The sequence below is a fragment of the Chelonoidis abingdonii genome, chromosome 25 (assembly GCF_003597395.2).
Source record: "Chelonoidis abingdonii isolate Lonesome George chromosome 25, CheloAbing_2.0, whole genome shotgun sequence".
Classification (NCBI taxonomy): domain Eukaryota; kingdom Metazoa; phylum Chordata; order Testudines; family Testudinidae; genus Chelonoidis; species Chelonoidis abingdonii.
In genome coordinates, this window is record NC_133793.1 from 15,893,392 (window position 1) to 15,913,458 (window position 20,067).

General features: G+C 44.0%; 1 protein-coding gene and 1 non-coding gene across 7 annotated transcripts in view; one reads left to right on the top strand and one right to left on the bottom strand.

The window, feature by feature from the left end:
* The window catches only part of HIVEP3 (HIVEP zinc finger 3), a 443,901-nt gene that overhangs the window by 20,571 nt on the left and 403,263 nt on the right, over positions 1–20,067 (top strand). Inside the window, exon 1 of one of the 6 annotated variants that reach the window (XM_075060842.1) lies at positions 7,609–7,693. The exons of the other annotated variants lie outside the window; for them this stretch is intronic. The gene's annotated coding sequence lies outside the window, so the exon portion shown is untranslated. Of the gene's footprint in view, positions 1–7,608; positions 7,694–20,067 lie in introns of those variants that run through there. 6 annotated transcript variants of the gene reach the window in all.
* On the bottom strand, positions 704–774 carry TRNAK-UUU (transfer RNA lysine (anticodon UUU)). Its single transcript has one exon. It is a non-coding gene; the product is annotated as a tRNA-Lys (tRNA).

Genomic DNA, 20,067 nt, shown 5'->3' on the forward strand with positions numbered 1-20,067 from the left:
TCTGTAACTACCCCAGTTGTGCACAGCTGTAGCTGAACTTTCACAGCAAACTGCTAGAATGGTGAACTGCCCCAGCTGAGATTTTTTTCTATCACTTAGACTGTCTGTATGCCGTAAGTGTGATGTTGACAAGTAGTTTCTGGAATGCCTTTAAGCAGCTTCTCTCTAGCGGTCCAGTCAAATACTGCTCGGCTAAGCAGAGCCACCAGCCATTCCAGACACACATCTCTAGAACTGGGTGCAGTCACTTACAACTGCTGCAGCCGCCACTGTGATTTACTTCTGAGCTCTAGGGCAAAGCAGTATTTGTAATAACATTCAGGAGACCTGCTGGCAGTAAAAAAGTATCTTGGTGCTGTCAATGCACAGTGCGGAAATCCCAAGGGAAACACCTGATACTTAGCTGCAGATTGGGCTGAGTTCTTTTGTTTTTTAATGTGTTAAAGGAGAGAGAGAACTGCCTTGGATATATTCACCAGCAAATAGCACATCCAATATTTTTATGGTTTTTGAGGTGGGCGTGTCTCATAGAAGTTCCCACCTACCAAAATTCCCTATCACTGGATGAAAAGCAGCCATCAGATGGAGAACTCAGTCCAGAGAGGTGATGTGAGCACACAGCAAAGTCTGTGGCAGATAGCATCCTGAAGATAGGCCTTCTTCAGTTTCTGGGGAAATATCAAGTGAGGAAAGGTTTTTTTTCCACCTGACCAGGGACTTGAACCCTGGACCTTCAGATTAAAAGTCTGATGCTCTACCAACTGCTAGCCAGGTTCCATAGCAGAGCTGGGAATTTAACTTTCATCTCCTGAGTCTCAGTTCAGTTTCTTAACAACACCCCCACCCTGCCTCTTGCTGGCCGTGCACAGAGCACCCAGTAGCTGGATTAGAACTCAGCATAAGAGTTCAGATCTCGCAAGACAATAATCAGGCTTTTGTCCCTTTTGCTGTTGCTGTTCAATTCCTGCAGTGGATCCCATCAGAACTCTGTGCTCTCATGTAGCACAATGCTGCTTTGGGGGACTGTACCACTTATTTCACTTGAAATAAAATAGCATTCTCTCTTCATTGGCACTGTCGGAATCGTTTGCCCTTCTCCAGCCTCTGTTTTTGAGCACATTCTTTACAGAAGAGATAATACTGTTGAGCTTCATCACTGTAAGTATTCCTTACAACGGAGATCCGCAAAGGTTTTGTGTAGCTTGCATTTTCCAGCACGCTTTGTGGAGATGAATTGTAGGTACATTGAGAGGCAGCCCTGTTGCCTTTGCATTTGCCTTTGAACTGAGCCTACAATATTCATGCTATTCTTGTTAATTAGTGGGAGACCTCTTGTGGTTGGTTAGTTCCAGGCAGAAAGCTGAAGCACATATGTACAGTCTACAATATTTAGAAGATGCAGTTATTATAAGACATCCTTTCCCTTTTGTTCGTGGAATGTGAATCCTGTGAACAGTTGATATAGGGGGTGTTGAGAGAGATGCTAACCTGTAAGTTCAGTGTTGTTTGGATTTTGTGATTGCTGCTTTCATGTTCTGTGGATCAGAAATGATCTCCAAAGTCTTTTGGTGTTGATGTATGGTCCCTCTGGGGAGCATTTGGGTGGAAGGGGTCAGGTGCCTTGTAGTGCTAAACTCAAATAGTTCAATCTATTTAGCTTAACAAAGAGAAGGTTAAGGGTGACTGGATCACACTCTGTATGTTTCTACAAGGGGAACAGATATAACAACCCCATCCAGTGACTGGAAGTTGAAGCTAGACAAATTCAGATGGGAAATGAGGCATAATTTTTTTAACAGAATAATAAACCATTGGAACAATTTAGCAAAGGTCATGCTGAATTCTGCATCCATGACCATTTCTAAATCAAGATTGGATGTTTTTTCTAAAAGATCTGTTCTAGGAATTATTTTGGAAACGTTCTCTGGCCTGGGTTATACAGGAGATCAAACTAAGAGGTGACGCACATTGTTCCCTTCTGGCCTTGGTATCCATGATTCCATTAGATGAGAAGTACTGCAATCTCTCATGTTTTCAAAGGTTGGGTAGAATTTTACACTTTTCTGAATGGTACAGAAATTATTATTTACTTAATATTTATGTTGCAGTAGCACCTAAAAAACAGTGAGATTGGGGCCCCATTCTTCAAGTCACTAGGAAGAGCTTACAGTCTAAAGGATAGCAGGTGGATGAGACAGGCAGGCTGTGGTGGGAATGACAAAGGAACAAAAACAATAAGATGTGTGCAATTCTTAGCCAATCAGGAGCAGTCTGGTTGAGTCAATTGGAAGCAGTTATAAGTGCTCAGATACCGTGTTGGTAAATTATATAGATGAGTATTGAAAATAACCTGAAGTGACTTGTCACATCGGAAAAGGAATGTAGGAAGCGCTATACCAGCTAAGACTAGCTAATCTATCTCACCCAGTATCCTATCTGGCAGTCAGCAGCATGGGAAGCTTAACAGAAAGCTGCAAGAAAGCCCATAGTGGACAATTATAGAACTAGCTGCCCATAGAGGTAGAGCTGGTTTAAAAAAAAAAATTTTCCGTGAAAAATTTTCATGAAACAAGAAGCTTTTTGTTTTCATTGTAAAACTGAAAACAAGTAATTTTTAATTTTTTTCAATATTTCTGCAAAAAAATTTCATCTAATTGATTAAAAATTTTTGGTAGAATCAAATGTGTTTGCTTGACTTGCTGAAACATTTCAGTTTTCAGTTGCCAAAAAATGAAAAATTTTCAAAAATGGTTGGGTTTTTGGTTTTTCAACATAAACCTGAAAAACTGTATATTCCAGCAGGCTGACAAAATAGCCATTTTCTCCCAAAATTTTTTTGGGGGGAATTTTGCTGCCCAGAGGGAGTTGTTTCCCAATACCAAGGAGCTAGTGATTGCTTTTTGTTGCTTACGGGTGTTTTTATCCTATGTCAAGTAATAGTGGGTGTTACGTTAATTTGAATAAAGTAATAGCCTTACCCACTTTTGAATCCTGTTAAACTATTGGCTTCAGTATGCTCTTGTTGCAGTGATTGCATGGTGAAGACTCTCTCCAGTTCTCCAGTGTGTTGCATCATGTGTTGTCATTGACACCCATGCAAAATGAAAGCAAAATAGGTATAAGCCCTGCTAAATCAGAATCAGTGTTTTAAACCCTACACAGCTGTCAGTAATTACATAAGGTAAAAGGCAGTGGAAAAGCAGGTCCTTTGTTTCTATTCTCTTATCTGATTTAGTTCACAATTTTGTGGCTCTGGATATAGTGATCATTCAGATAAAATATTGAGAAGATGGAGGGATGAAAGCCAAATTGACAAGGTTCCAGTGTACTAAAGATGTTGGTGCAGGTTAAACAAATTCCATTCTAAATGCTCTTTGGATCAGTTTTTTTGGGCAAATACTTAATCTGGCCTCTAAATTTTCAAGGCTGTGAGCTCTGAACTGTGCCTCCAAAAAAACCCTCAAAAAAACCCTTTGCTAAAACGTATTTCTGGAACAAACACCCATTTCCTCCAAGATATAGCATGCCATGCTAGCAATTAGAAATTTTACATGCACAGAAATGGGGAGCAATGGCTCAGCCTGCAGACTGTGTCTGTTACCTTCTCATGCCGGTGGGCATGAATCTCCTTCCTGGCATTGTGAGCATCTGCAGGACTAATTAGGTAGAAAACAGGCCTTGGGGAAAACCCCTTTCTTTCTTTTTTTTCCTCTTCCAGGGCAGTGAGCAGAAATTTGCAAGACAAAAGAATTTGCTTTGCATTGTTCATTTTGCTTTCTGTCTTTGGGTTACATGGAAACACACCTGCCATTTTACTGCTTCCTGCAGCAGATGCAAATAAAGCATCCTCATAGGAAAATGTTATATCCCTTAAAATAAACTGTGCTGCTCAATGGTGTGTATTGTCTCTGTTTTCCTGCTGGAATGCGTCTGCAAAACAGAAAACCACAAGATAAAAATACAGTTGCCCACCAGTAATAAAGAGGGGTTTCTGTCAAAGGTGTGGTCAAACTCATGTCTATTAAGTTTCATTTTCCAGTGCAGCAAATGTTTTTTCTTTCTTTTCTCTCTTTTTTCTTCTCTCTCCTTCCCCCACCTCCTTTCTGTTTCTCAGAAGCTCCTTAACAGGCTCTGCCCACAAACAGCACCCGCTGGGTGTGACAGTCAGCAACACTGCTCCAGGCATTTACTTGGCACAGGATCGCTGACTATTGTGCAGCAGCAGCAGCGGGTGATGTTCTGGTTTCATGCCCTTTCACGGCTAGAGCAGATGCAGCTTTGAGCATGAATGGGTGTTGAAGTGTTTTGCTATTTCCCCCCTTTGCTGTTATGTCTAAAAGCCCCAATAGAAAAGAGTTACGGATTCTTAATGGGTCAGAGATCTTCTTGTTCTTGGTTCCCTCACCCCTGAGTCAGACTATGTCTGGTACACGGAGACTTTGAAACCTGTCTGATGGAGGAGTTTCATTCTCTGTCATTTAATGAAGGTCTCTCGAGTAAAAAACCCTCATCCCACCCCCCACAAGTCCCTCCTACATGAAACTCCTGTGCCAATACTGAGTAAATTGTGTCTGTGTGTATCTGTGTAGGGAGGCATCTATACCTGTAGCTCTGTACATGGGTAATTAATAATAATAGTTTGCAATTCTCTAGATCCTGTAAGTGAAGATCTCAGAGCACCAGTCATTGGCTCTGCTACGCAGTAGCAAAGCAGTGCCTTTGGTGTGGTCTCACAGCATTGCTTGGACATGATGGCTTTACTTTTTTTAATCACTGTGTCTGCTGAACTAGAGTTGCCAGGCGTCTGGTTTTTAACCGGAATGCTTGGTCGAAAAGGGACCCTGTTGGCTGCTATCGGCACTGCAGACCAGGCTGTTAAAAATCCAGTCGATGGCACAGCAGGGGCCCTGGGTTAAGGCAGGCTCCATGCCTGTCCTAGCTCCGTGCAGCTCCCAGAAGTAGCCGCCAGGTCCTTGCGGCCCCTAGGCACATGGGTGGCCAGGGAGGCTCCACATGCTGCCCCCGTCCCGAGGGCCAGTTCCGCAACTCCCATTGGCTAAGAGCTGTGACCAATGGGAGCTGTGGGGGCAGCACCTGTGGGCACGAGAGCACTAGGCATGGAGCCTCCATGGCTGTCCATGTGCCTAGGGGCTGCAGGGACCTGGCGGATGCTTCCTGGGAGCCAAAGTAAGCACTGTCAGGACCCTGCTTCCACCTACCCCAACCCCCTGCCCCAGCCCAGAGTCCCCTCCCACACCCAAATGCCCTCCCAGAGCCCACAGCCCTCCAACACCCTGCCTCAGTCCAGAGCTGCTTCCTTCACCCCAAACCCCTCATCCCTGGCCCCACCCCAGAGTCCACATCCCCAGCTGGAGCCTACATGCCAAACCCCTCATCTCTGGCCCCACCCCAGGGCCTGCACCCCCAGCTGGAGCCCTCTCCCTCCTCCTACACCCCAACCTCCTGGCCGAGCCGGGTGAAAGCGAATGAGAGTGGTGTAGAGTGTGTGACAGAGGGAGTGGGGATGGAGCAAGCAGGGGCGAGGCCTCGGAGAACGAGCGGGACAGGGGTGTCGGTTTTCGGTCTTTAGAAAGTTGGCAATCCTGTGCTGAACCTCCGCCATCCTTAACCAATACATAAGAGTTGTTATTAGCATTGTTTCAACTTGGAATGTTGAAACAGAAAATTAACATCTCCACATGAATTGTCGCCAGGGCTATTGGTTGCACTTGGTTTCAGTTTAAGTTGAGGTGACTCACTGTCATCGAAAGGTGAAATAGTTGGGGGTTGTGGAGGGAAGGAAAGGCCAGTCTGAGAGCGGGCAGGGTCAGGATGGGCTCTTAATGTCGGGGAATCCAGGTGTGGGTTGAGAGGGTTTTGTGTGAGCAATCTGGGTGCGGATGGCTCAGTGCGGGATCTGGGTGTGGGGGATCTGGATGCATAGGGGCTTGTTGGGGGGGGGGGTCCAGGTGAAAGTGGTTGGGGTTCAGGAGCAGGGGCTCTGGGTGTGGGGGGATAGAGCTTGTCAGAGGCATCTGGGTATGTGAGGTCGGGGGGGAGTCCAAGTACAGGGGGAATGGGGCTCATCAGGCAGGTTCTGAGTGCAAGGGGGAGGTGAGTCTCGGCAGGAGGGTCTGGATATGAGGGGGTCTGGATGCATGAGGGTTGGGTGGATGGAGGAGCAGCTCCCTGCACAGGAATCCTTCCCCTCGCAGCTGAGGAACAATGGAGGCAGGAAGGGGGGGTGGGGAAGGAAGTTTGAAGAACTTCCTGCAGCTGGGGGAGAAATCTGGGGGTAGGTCTGACCCGGCTCTGAATGCTGTGCTGGGGAAGAGAAATCTCATCCTTCCCAGCCCAGCCGGGACTAGCAAGTGAGCTTGCTGCAGGATAGGAGCCACCAGCCGGGTCTTCCCCAGTCCCGTCCCCAGGGCCACAATGATTTACCTCTCTGCCAGCTGCCCTGGACACCTGAAACATACTGCTGGGGAGGGTCACATGACTGTTCTTGTGGCTTCCCTTTGCTTCCCCATCAGAAAGTCATTTTTCTGCAGGGAAGCGAAGTCTGCAGGGGACATAAATTCTGTGCATGTGCAGTGGTGCAGAATTCTCCTTGGAGTATGGAATGTAATCTGTCACTTAAATCGGCCTCTGTACCAGACAGGAGATAGTGCTGACCTTGCCTGGCTCCTTTGTGGTAAAAACTACGGGTGCCTCTTCTCCATTAGAATTTTACAGCAAGATAACAATTGTGCATTAATTATTCCATGTAAGAATCTCACCTTTTTAGAAATGAAGACTAAGCCAGCAAGTAGTGCTCGGCAGTTATGGTGGTTCAGTTGAGAAGGCTATGGGTCCAGGTATACCCAAACCTTGATGATTGGCTCATTTGAGAGAAATCAGTGCAACAAGTGAATAACTCACTAACCTGGGTCACAGAGTCAACAAGGAAAAGTCAGCTCTAGGCTAATCCAGAGAATATAGATTGTAGGGGCAGTGATAGATTTCACAACAAGATAGTATCCACCACGGGACAGATTCCATATCATAGTAGATCTTGTCAACCAGCTGCAGGCTCACCCTCAGATATCAGTAAGAATCTGATTTAGACTTCTTGGTCACATGGCCTTCTCCATGTATGTCACACAGCAAGGACAGACATTACATGACCGTGCATGTCCCCTAGAAGTCCTCTCATCCTTAAATTAGTGGAAGGATCCTCTCCAGGTATGAAAAAGGAGTGCTGTTTTCTCTATCTCTTCACACCAAGACACTAGTGACCATAATGTAATTAAATAGCATTCATGTTATGGTGGGGAGCTTCCCCGGGCCACCTTCAGACCCAAGGACTTTGGACTTCCAAAGAGGCTTACCTTCACATAAATGTTCTGAAGAGCAGAGGTGTTCATCTAGCCTATACAGCATTTCTTCACATTTTGTGCAGACTGACAGTCCAAGTCTCAATGGGGAGCACAACAGCAATGTTTTATGTCAACAGACAGAGAGGGAAGTGACTGTCCTCCCTTTGTGAAGAAGCTGTTCACCTCTGGAAATGCTGCATCTTTCACCAAATCACACCAGTACCTCAGCATCTGCCAGGCTTACAGAATATTTTATTGGACCAGTTCTGCAAGCAATTTGCAAGCGACTGCAAATGGACCATCAAGGACGCCATCCCACAGAACATATTCCGCAGGTAGGCTTACCTCTTGGTACGGCTGTTCACACAGGCAAGAACAAAAAGTGCCAAATGTTTTGGTCAAGCCCAAGTTCTCAGTCAGATGCTTTCCTCATCTCATGGGCTCAGTGTACACCAATCCCATTAACTCAGAAGGTCCTGGGGAAACTCAGAGAGGACTCGCCTGTAATGATCATGCTAGTACCAGGTTGGCCCAGACAGTTCTTGTATTCTGACCTAATGATCCTATCAATTCATCAATTCATCCTCCAGTCACTTTACCTATCGTACCTGACATAATATCCCAGCAGGGCCGATCCTTCTCCTGGACCTGAGGTCATTGCATTGGACAGCATGGATGCTGGCTAGTTAATTACCATGTAAAAACGCTGCTCTACCGCAATCCAGAACATAGCAGTACACAACAGAGAGGATTCTATCAGGATGACCTATGCAGCCAAGTGTAAGAGATTCTCTATTTAAGTGTACAATGCAACTCCGGTAGAAACTCCAATTCCTGTTATTCTGGGCTACCTGCTATCCTTAAAAAATCCAGGTCTATCTTTCAGCTCTGTAAGGCTGCAGTTGACAATGATAGCAGCTCCCCAGCCCCCAATTCAGGGTCACACAATATTTTTCGACTATCCAATTGCTAGATTTCTAAAGGACCTTTTATTCCCCCCAGTCCAGGAGCCCTGTGAAATTGGTGAATGACAGGTACCTCCCATCTGGCTTTGGTGTATAACACCGGTTGTGAATGGCACAGAATATTAACAGGTGTCAGTTAAAGAACTGGGACTAACTTAGTTTCTAGACTTGTAGTTTGGCTACTTTGGGGGATTGTCTCCTTCTCTCTCTGGTTTTATTTCCCCAACAGCAAGCGATGGTTTTAGATTTTCAAGTCATGGGAAACTGCCTTCAGCACGGGCCAAAATCACATTACTGGATGAGAGTTGGCAACACAGTTAACAAGACCATTCTTAGATTAGTCGGTTTTGTAGGTGTCATTGTGATTTACATCCACTCTTCTGTCTCTGGGTTGTGGTCCGGATATAAGTCTGGTACTGGTTAATGAAGGACAGGCACTTAGCTCATCTTCTCTGCATTTTAATAAACTGTCAAGTTTCTTAGAATATGTTTGCATGGCATGAGGAGTGTTTTTATTTGGTGGGTTAGGACTCGTGTATGTGCGGGCACAGGATACAAGCAGTGGTGATCCTTAATCTGTGCTAAAGCTTGATTGGCTAGCTTGGGAAAGCTGTGTTTGCTGGAGGTCTGAGTAGGGGTGTTGGAGGATTGTATCTCACATTAACTCCATGAGGGTCATTTTACACTCCCCTTCAACCTCTGCAGAAGGACGAATGCCCGGCCTGGCTTTCCAGACTGTGATACAGAACAACAGGCTGCCGCTGTGCCCTTAGGCTAGCCCGTATTGCTGGCATGTTATCTGGGTGGAGATCAAAGTACATCATTTAAAGAACAAATGCAATAAATACCTTGCATTTGTGTTGCTTTTTGGAGGGCAGGGATGGGGGGTGGTGAAAGCAGCTTGTCACAACAAGCTCCTGTTAATCCTATGGATTTTGTGTAAAGAGCCAAGGATGTATGTGTAACAGTGTTAGCTGAGGTATCTCGGTTTGCATGATACGGCATGATTTTACTAGGACACCGTTGCCTGGTTGTGTAATTCATAATTCCATGCCTTGGCTTTGCAGTGAGGATCTGTTTGTATTCTGGGAATACCCTCAACTCTCTGGATACTAAAGGAATTGAGTAAATTCTGTTTTCATCATTGAAGAACTGGCTCAGAAATTAGAGTATTTCTTTTTTTCTAGGGCTTTTTTTTTTTAGATTTTCCTGAGAAGTGGCAAACCCATAAAACAAAAAGCAAAGACATTCCTGTTCAGGGTCTAATAATGAAACGATTACTCAGGGTTAAGCTAGCTCTTTCCTCTGAAAGGCATTTCTTTCAATATGTGGTAGATTTGTTCCATGGAAACACAGCAGGAAAATGCAACATTTTTGAGAGAAAGTAGAAATGAACTGCCACTCAGCATCAATTCCCTTCCTCCCTCAGGATCCCGTTTTCCTGCATTCTGGAACTGGGACAGTTGTTTGCAGGCAGTACGGTACGTTCTCTGTTAAAAGTACTGAGTACATGTTTTTATATGCTGAGTATTATATTCAGTTACCAGCGTGATCAGGTAGGAGTGAGAGGGAGAGAGAGTGCACGTGTAATATTACATACAAAGAAAACCATGTTAAAATAACATTATGTACATTACAAACTCAAGGACTCAAAATCAGGAACCGCTAGATTTACAGATGCCCATGCCATCTTAATTCTGCCCCTCTTGTGGCTCCATCTTGTGCACTGAAATGGAGTGTGGGTGCTGGAGAAAAAATAGTACATGATTGTGTGATTAAAGACTATGTCATAATGCATATGCCTGTTCCAAGGTGCTGAGTGCCTTTAACCTTCTCTGATGCTGATGGAGAATCATAGAGGAAGTGCCGACAATGAAACTCCAACAGCACGTGACATCTGCCAACATGATGGATGCCCCACAGTGGATTTTCAGACCAGGGAAGAACATGAAGAGAGCACCCCATAGCACTAAAAGCTAACCCCCTCGTGGTTATAAATACAGGCAACCTCTTTATGCTCATGTACTAGAGCTCGCAGTTACTTTTGACACAGTAGATCACAAGGTACTGCTAAACTACCTATGTGATATGGCTGAAGTCGACAGTGCAGGAGAATCATAGAATCAGACTCTGCATGCCCCTCTATACCAACTCCAGGTGCTGCAGTGAGGAATTTGATATAGAAGCTCAGTCACAGAATCATAGAACATCAGGGTTGGAAGGGACCTCAGGAGCAGAACCAACCCCAACTAAATCATCCCAGTCAGGGCTTTGTCAAGCCTGACCTTAAAAACCTTTAAGGAAGTAGATTCCACCACCTCCCTAGGCAACCTAGTCCAGTGTTTCACCACCCTCCTAGTGAAATTTTTTTTCCTAATACCCGACCTAAACCTCCACCCACTATAGCTTGAGACCATTACTCCTTGTTCTGTCATCTGGTACCACTGAGAACAGTCTAGATCCATCCTCTTTGGAACCCCCTTTCAGGTAGTTGAAAGCAGCTATCAAATCCCCCCTCATTCTTCTCTTCTGCAGACTAAACAATCCCAGTTCCCTCAGCCTCTCCTCATAAGTCATGTGCTCCAGCCCCCTAATCATTTTTGTGCCTCCGCTGGCTCTTTCCCATTTCTCCACTCCTTCCTTGTGTTTGGGCCCAAACTGGACACAGTACTCCAGATGAGGCGCTCACAATGTCAATAGAGGGGAGTATCCACATCCCTCGATCTGCTGGCACCCCTACTTATAGCAGCCAAAATGCCATTAGTTCTTGCAACAAGGGCACACTGTAACTCATATCCAGCTTTCTGTCCACTGTAACCCCTAGGTCCTTTTTCTGCAGAACTGCTTCCGAGCCATTCCGGTCCCTAGTTTGTAGACTGCATGGGATTTTCCGTCCTAAGTGCAGGCTCTGCACTTGTTCCTTGGCCGTGAACCCCTCATCAGTTCTTTTGGCTCATCCTCGTAATTTGGTTTAGGTCCCTTCTGGATCCTATCCCTACCCTCCAGCATATCTACCACTCTCCCAGTTTAGGTCACCTGCAATTGCTGAGGTGCTGTCCATGCTATCCTCATTTAATGAGATATTTGAACAAAACCGGCCCAGGACCCAACCCTTGGGCACTCCACTTGATACCGGGCTGCTAGCTAGAACATGGAGCCATTGGACCACTATCTGTTGAAGCGAAAGACCTTAGCCAGCTTCCTCTCCCCTTATAGTCCATTCATCCGCCTATACTTCTTTAACTTGTTGGCAGAATACTTTGGGAGACTTGTATTAAAGCTTGCTAAAGTCAAGGAACAACACGTCCACTCTTTCCCCTCATCCACGACCATTATCTCCTCATAGAAGGCAATTAGGTTAGTCAGGCATGAGTTGCCCTTGGTGAATCCATGCTGACTGTTCCTGATCACTTTACTCTCCTCTAAGTGCTTCAGAATTGATTTCTTGAGGACCTGCTCCATGATTTTCCAGGGACTGAGGTGAGGCTGACTGGCCTGTAGTTCCCTGAATCCTCCTTCTTCCATTTTTTAAAGATGGACACTACATTAGCCTTTTTCCCAAGTTCCCACCACTTATGCTTCCCCTACTAATTCTTCCCTGTTTGTGTGCAGCAGGTCAAGAAGAGCTCTGCCCCTAGTTGGTTCCTCCAGCACTTGCACCAGGAAATTGTCCCCTACCCTTAGGGTGACCAGACAGCAAATGTGAAAAATTGGGACGTGAGTGGGGGGTAATAGGAGCCTATATAAGAAAAAGACCCAAAAATCGGGACATCTGGTCACTCTACCTACACTTTCCAAAAACTTCCTGGATTGTTTGTGCACTGCTGTATTGCTCTCCCAGCAGATATCAGGGTGATTGAAGTCTCCCATGAGAACCAGGACTAGTAACTTCTAGTAACTTCTCTTAGTTGCCAGAAGAAAGCCTCATCCACCTGGTCTGATGGTCTATAGTAGACTTGCACCATGGTATCACCCTCGTTGCTCACACTTCCAGACTTAATCCAGAGACTCTCAGGTTTTTCTGCAGTTTCATACTGGAGCTCTGAACAGTCATACTGCTCTCTTACGTACAATGCAACTCTCCCACCTTTTCTACCCTGCCTATCCTTCCTCAATAGTTTATATCCTTCAGTGACAGTACTCAAGTCATGTGAGTTATCCCACCAAGTGTCTGTTATTCAAATCACATCATAGTTCCTTGATTGTGCCAGGACTTCCAGTTCTCCCTGCTTGTTTCCCAGGCTTCTTGCATTTGTGTATAGGCACTTAAGATAACTCACTGAGAACAATGGGTCCAAACCCTCTTTTCCAGCGGACCTCAGTGAATGGTGGTAAATGGTTGCTACCCTTTTCTCTTCAGGGCCTTCTCTTCAGCATCTACATGAGACCAGTTTGAAGGGTCATAAGAAATCACCTTCTGGATGAATATCATCTTCTGGATGGAGAACATCTGGCTCAAACTCAACCTGGACAAGACCGCAGTGATGCTGATTGAAAGGGGGAAACATTTTGAAGAAGTAGCCAAGATTCCCTTACACTGCATGCATGTATCTCCTATTTGTCAAAGTGTTGTGATCCCTCAGCGTGCTCTCTGACTCATCACTGGCCCAGATGATCAGGTTTCTGCAGGTATAAAAGAAAAGAACTCGGTCCTTTGTTTCTAATAGGACAGTGCCTTGATCTGGAATCCTGTTGATGGCACTAACATCACTTGAATTCTAGTTCCTCTCTTCAGCGACTGGTCTTCCAGCATCTATATTTTATCCTTACCTTATCAAATTATGGTAATTATGAAGGATTTCTTGTACAGGATTCTGCTCAGTTGTTCTAGAATACTTCTTTTGCCTAAATGGGGTCTCCATAAGAAAGACAAATAAAAATGTGGAAGTTGTATTTAGGCCATCATAGCTCTTATTAAAACAGATAGAAAAGGTCTAGTCAGTTCAGGATGATCTCTGCATGGGATAACATGGGTGGCAAGCAAGACTCTGAATTCTTTTAAACTTTTTTCATTCATCTGTCTTTCCACATGCAGTCTTGACGGTGATTCTAGCTATCTCAAAGAGTAGTGCTTTCTACTAGCTAAGGAACCAAAGATATTTAAATCCAAGATACTGATACAAAATGTTAATATACAGAGATTTACGTATTTGAAGTACCTAATGTTTAGATAGCATTTGGATCTTGTAAATTGTTCTGAACGCAATTTTATAAATACATTTTTGCAAATTTAGAAAACAAATTCCTTTTTTCTTTATTGGCCAAACAACTAGCTCAGCCTTTGGTTATTTATATTATCTATTCTATGTGTACCTGTAGAATGTATTGTATACCATTTAAACAGTCAGTCATGCTTATTATTTAATGCATGGAGTTCCATTCTTAGATTCGATATTGTCAGATTGTATTATAACCATTGGGCTATAGATCCCACTTATTCTCCTTTGTTCCCACTCTATGCACTATATTCTTTTGGTAAGTTTTTCAATTATTATTATTTTCTCTGTCATGGAGGCATTCTCTATATTTCCTTAAATTGTCGTGATTATTCTTGTCAATCTTATTGCTTTAATACCATTTGCTTGCAGACATGCATACTTGTATTGTATATTCTTTCTGCATGAATTAACAAACCAAAAAAGTTCATAATTGCAGAGTGCACTTATGACTTAGAAATTCCATTGATGGCCCTTGGAGCAGCAAGTGCAAGCAAATCTGTAGCCTGCTGTGCCAGAGATCGACCTACAGCTAGTCCCTACGGGAGGAGATACAATATGCTGTGTGGCCCTATTTGTCTGCCAGAAATCACACATCCCAGATTATTTTGGGAGTAGTCTTTCCTTGTCAGTCATCTACCTTTTTCACTGGCTTCACTCCAGTTTGACTAAACGACTTGATCTGAGGGCTTGTCTACACTGTTTGGTAATTCGAGTGTGGATGTGAGTTCTAAAGCACACTGACATGATGTTGTGCATGTGAACCTGCTGGTGCACTTTAACGTGGTGTTGTTTGGACAGATTGACACAAACACCCTTCAGAATACCTCAGCTCTCATATGGAGGGATCGTTGCCAGGTTTTAGAGAGGGAGTACAATTTCAGTATCCCGTTCAGTCCTTGGTCTGCCTGCTGAGACAGCTAAGAAGGTTGACAATAGTAGTGGCCGTTTGTGTGATTTGGATAACTGCACTGAGAACCACCAAACAGTGGCAGCTACCAACCTTGACAACCCTAAAGGTATATATGCCTTTACTGATCATCTGACCCATTCAGTCACCCTTGACTGACTATACTTTTGAACTTGTGGGATGCTTGCAGTGGTCTGTTATTGGGACAGCTGGTTAGCCTCCACATATCCTGTTAGGCCACGGGACTGAGAGGCTTAGGTTCTAATACTCGCTGTACAGCTGACTCTGTGTGTGACCTTGGAAAAAATAACTTAAACTCGTTGTGCCTGTTTCTCCATTTGCAAAATCAGGTTAATAAAGCTTATCCATTTTTGTGAAGTGTTTTGAGCTCGATGGATGGATAGTGTTAATATAAGTGTGAAGTGTTGTCATTGTTTATTATCTCAGTACTCGAGTACCTGGAATCAAATAATCAAATACAAACAATGAGACCTGGTTTTATAACCTGGAGATGTTTTGCCATTTTATGCTGATAACATATTTGACAGCCGCTTTTTCTGAGACTCTGAGAAATAGGATTTATCCTCATGCTTTGCAGTGTTTTGAAGATGCATCCATCGCTATTCCTCTTCATTAAGGCTGTTCAGAAAGTGCCAGATATTTGCATCCATGTAAAGGCAGCCTGAGAGAAGAAGCCTAGAAAAAAAAAAAAGTTATATAGTGGCTTCAATGTTGTCTCCAACATTAACATGTTAGGAAACCATTCACATCCGATTAGAGATGGCTATTGTATGTTGCAAAATCATGAAGATGGTATATATGTGACCTACCTAGCACAGAAGAATCCTAGATCTACAAATGCTGTGTGGCCTTTCACCTATTGAAATGCCAATTTGAATCCAGGTTGAAGTCGTGAATAAAATAAATTTCAGCTTGTTTCAGCCTAACTCTTCCCCAGGAATAGGACAGAAGTACTCACTGCAGAGCCGTTGCACATAGGGTACAGTACCACAGCTAGGGACTCTAATCTCACTTGTAAACTAAACAGTATTAGGTCAATGCTTGGTCAATACTTGAATGGGAGACATCTAGAGAAATCTCTGATGTTGCAGGAAAACAGTATCGATAACTCAGTGGGAAGCATTCTATACCAGCTGTGTTGAGGAAATTGGATGAGGTATAAAACAGAGTACTTAATCACTTGTGGTCATTAAAGCTCTGATAGCACTTTGCACAAGAGTAGGATTGTGAGCCATGGCAGCCTGGCCAGATTCTAATCTGATTACATTCTACTTCTCCAAATTCCAAGTTTTTACACACTTTCTGAGGGTGGGATTTTCAGAAGTGCCTATGTTACTGAGGAATACAAGTGCCATTGACCTTCATGTAGGTGCTTTTGAAAATGCCACCCTACGACTTTTGAGAAAACAGCTGCCATATTCCATTCCAGATTGCAGCAGTTCGTTGGGGGTGAGTCAATTCTTTCTCTAGTCCAGTGGTTCTCAGACTTATTTGATTGTGCCCCTGCTTCTTTGTGTCTGTAGTAGTTTGTGCCCTCCCTCCGGCCCCACAAGTACATGTACAGATAAAAAAAAAATCAACATGCGACTCTCACTAAATATAAAAACGAGACATTAATTCGAATAGAGCCAATGATCCATTGTAATAAGAGCAAAAGCAAAACAGCGATTGTGGTCAATGCTTACACTTAAATGTGCATAATCGTACAGATGGCAACGACTTTGTATAATGCTCTGCTAGCTTGTTAGAAATCCGTCAAAATGCACAGCGCCATCTAGAGTCGAATGCACAGCGCCGTCTGAGGCCCTGATATGTCTGGAGGAATCCGCTTGGCTAGTTATTCATTGCTGCGAGTGAAATGTGCGCAGTAAGTTCCCCCCACGAGCTTCTCACTCCCCCCTCAAATACATTCCGTGACTGCCCCCCCCCCCCGTTCCGGGTGGTCTACCACCCAATTTGCGAACCTCTGCTCTAATGTGTAAATTGCTTTGAGGTCCTTCAAGATTAAAGGAACTATGCAAATACATCATATTATTAATACAGACAATTTTATCTAGTAAAGTACATGCTTGAGTGTTTGCAGTATATATATGTAGTGGTTGAAAGCTGGAGTCTTTGACATTAGTTGACAGTGTTGCTGTTTATAGACTTTAAGTTGCCTTTGGATCTTAAACAAACCATTGTATAGTGAAAAGAAAAAGGCATGATAAAAGAGTCACCTGTGATCATCAGTAATGTCATGTCATATATCCCGGCTGACCTGACATTGTCTATAGGGGGGATGTGATTTTAAAAATATTAGAGCCTTTCTAAGGAAAAGCACATGCAAGTCATTACATTTGTATTAACATTTCCCAAGTGCTGCTGCTTTTACATGTCTGTGTTTTCAGTGGTGCCTTTTTCAAATAAAAAAGGGACTGCAAGCCTTTAAACACAGTATGTGTCCAAAGTGTGGAAAATTCTTACTGAACAGAAATCGTATTTTAAAAAAAAAATACCCAGGAAATGCTGGATAGCGTGTGCTGTGAAAGAGTGGCCGGCAAGAGTTGGTATTTTCAAACAGAAGATTTCTGGTTAGACATAGACTTTGTATTATTGATGTTTCTCTTCACTCTGTGCCGTGTAAGGCTAATACGCATGTGCATTTGTGTGATCTAGCCTATTGTAACCTGGCTCTTTGAGTGCACGCTCTGGATGCATCTTATATATTGACTGTCACCCTTTGGTGCTGAAAGGGTTATAATTTTCTTGAGTGAACCAGATAAGGCCAGTCTTTCTCTGAAACTGTATGGCTGAAACAGAAGTGACATGTGACCCTCTTGAACTCATGAGGAGGGGAGGGAGGAAGAGAGAAAAAAATCGAAATAAAATGTGGTAATGAAGTTTTGATAGTAGTTTCAGGTGTAACTTTATTGAAATTTTCATTTGAATGTGCATAGGCATCTTACCTATAAAGTTGCTGTTTTGTTATAAAATGGTATCTTTAAACTTGAGCTAGAATTTTATTAAATGTCTGATTTCTAATTCTTCAATGGGGCTCTGAGCAGATGCATTGGAATTGCAGGATCGGGGCCTAGCTCACTTTTGTCAGGGTCTTTCCACTTTATTGCTGGAGATGAACACACTAGTTAGAACATACGTTACATTATGGCCTGCCAAAACCAGCCACAATCTAGACAAGTCTGTCTGTCTGTCACTACTCGCCCTGCATCCATATTAAAGTTGTTGAACTGATTGATTGCTCTGAACTTTCCAGATACACCAAGGAAGATTTATATGTGCTGAATACTCATCTGTCCTAATGTTCAGTTGGTTTCAGTGGAGCTTGAATGTATAGGCTCCTGCTGATACCACGTTGTGCTGAGATCTGGTCATATCTCACAAGCTAAATTGGTCACAGACTTGGATGGAAGGCCTTGCCCTGTTCTCAGGCTAGTGTTTGAACCACAGTCACAAAAGAAGGAGCACTTTGTGCATTATCCGTGAATCTGTGCTGGCCTCTATAATTGACAAGGAGACGTTGTGCCCTTTTTAATCTAAGTAGAACTTTCCTGGGAACCAGATTAAGTAGTTATTTGGAGTGTACCATTATCTGATTATCAAAATACTGATTGATGGGCAGTGAACCTGGTGAACGTCCGACTCTGTAAATGCTGCAGTGCATGCTGTATGAAGAACTTCTGTTTTAAAATGAGCCTAGGCTGACTGATCTATTTTAGCTGGCAGTTCAAAACCTCTGCAGTATCTAAGCAGCTTCCAGGATAAAATGGGACTTCTTCAGACAGTCTCTTTACTATGTTCCTGTGTGTTTGCTGTCACAGTTGTTTTTCCGGCCTGTGGACTGAGTGTGCAGAAAAAGAACCTCCCTCCCCACTTTAGATATTTCAGAACAAAAAGGTACCTTTTTAATACCAATCTTTGCCCTTAAAAGAGGAGCAGGGGCAGATTTTGGTACAATCTTGGAAGACCAGAAGCAAGTAAAATTACTGTATTTAAATTAAAATAGTTTCTTTACCAGGATCTGTATGAATAAAATAATAGTTTGACTTTGCACCATCGTGCCTTTTACCAAGCAATCTGAAAGTACTCTACGAGCATGAATTCAGTCTCACAACCGTGTTATAATCATACACACATGGGGAAACTGAGGCACAAAGCAGCAAAGTGACCATAGATCAAGAGGTTGGTAAAGGAATCCTGGGTGCTTATCCTGGCTTGGAGCTAGATCACTGGAGGGAGAGGAAGGGTGAAGTTTCTGCCTATCTTGAGGTTGCAGAGTAGGGGGAAAGGAGAAAAAGGCCGGGTATTTTTCTTCTTGGGCTAGGACTAGCTCGTGGGATGAATAAAGGTTTCAGAGCAGCAGCCGTGTTAGTCTGTATCTGCAAAAAGAACAGGAGTACTTGTGGCACCTTAGAGACTAACAAATGTATTTGAGCATAAGCTTCGTGGGCTAAAGTCTTCCTTAGGCTGATCATCTACTCTGCAGGACATTTCCATTTTCTTTGCTAGAATCCCTAGAGCTTGGAAGCTGGAGCTATAACACATAATTACAGAAAACCACTAGGATCCAGAGGAGATTAAAGGGAGAAGGGAGGAGACAGGGAGCTCCCAAAGAGAGGGAATGGGTCCATGCCCCGCACTGCCCTCCCCTCTCTCGTGGGTCTGTGGTTTGGGTGTGCAGGGAGATTTGGAGCTGGTGCCAGGGGACACTTTCAGCAGAGAACCTGGAATCGTACAAACCTGGCGAATGATGCAGACTCACAGCCTGTTCTCTGAAAGGGTTCCTCAGATTCACAACATTTCAAGCAAATCTGGGCGCAGTTCAGAGCCAGTGCAGGACCCATTCATGGTTAGTGTTGAATTCTCATAGAAAATTGGGTTTTCCCATTGTCACACTTAAAGCCTGGTGACACGTGGTGATTTTAGTGAGTTTTTGGCTTTGTTTGTTCAAACCTGAAAGCTAAATTCCTGGAGGGGCGAGGGGGGGAGAGGAGAGACTCCACACGGGTCAAAATGGCTCAACAGGTTCCATTAGCCCCTTGTGAATTCCTCCGAGCTTGTGCCCCAGGGAGTGGAGTTGGTGGCTTCCTGGGCGATGGAGTGAGAGCTTCTACTGGCTGGCAGGGCAGCACAATCCTTCCCTTCACCTCTCAGAATATGCTGCTTTTTCTTCCTGGGGCTCAGAATGAAACAGGCCACAGGCCATGTTTAAAGAAGAGATTTGTGCTGTAATGAGAATCCTTTGCTTTCATTAGTGCTATTTGCATAGGCTCAGAGTGTAGGGCCGATAAGAGGCTTAGGCCATTTAGTGTAGAGAAATGTAAGGTAATAATTAGGTTAGGGAAGAAACCCTTCCTGGTTCTGCTGCACTACACTGAGCAGCATAAAGATCTGGGGACAAAATTCGGAAATCCTCAGTTCAGTGCTTCAGCTGCGGGAAGAATATTCACAATCCCAGGTGCATGCAAGGGATAACACCCTGAGGAACATCCCCCTGCTCTCTAAGACATGGAACTAACAAGGCTGGACCTGAAATTACTTGTATTAGTGTTACCATAGTGGCTAGGAGCAAGACCCCATTGTGCTAGGCACTGTAC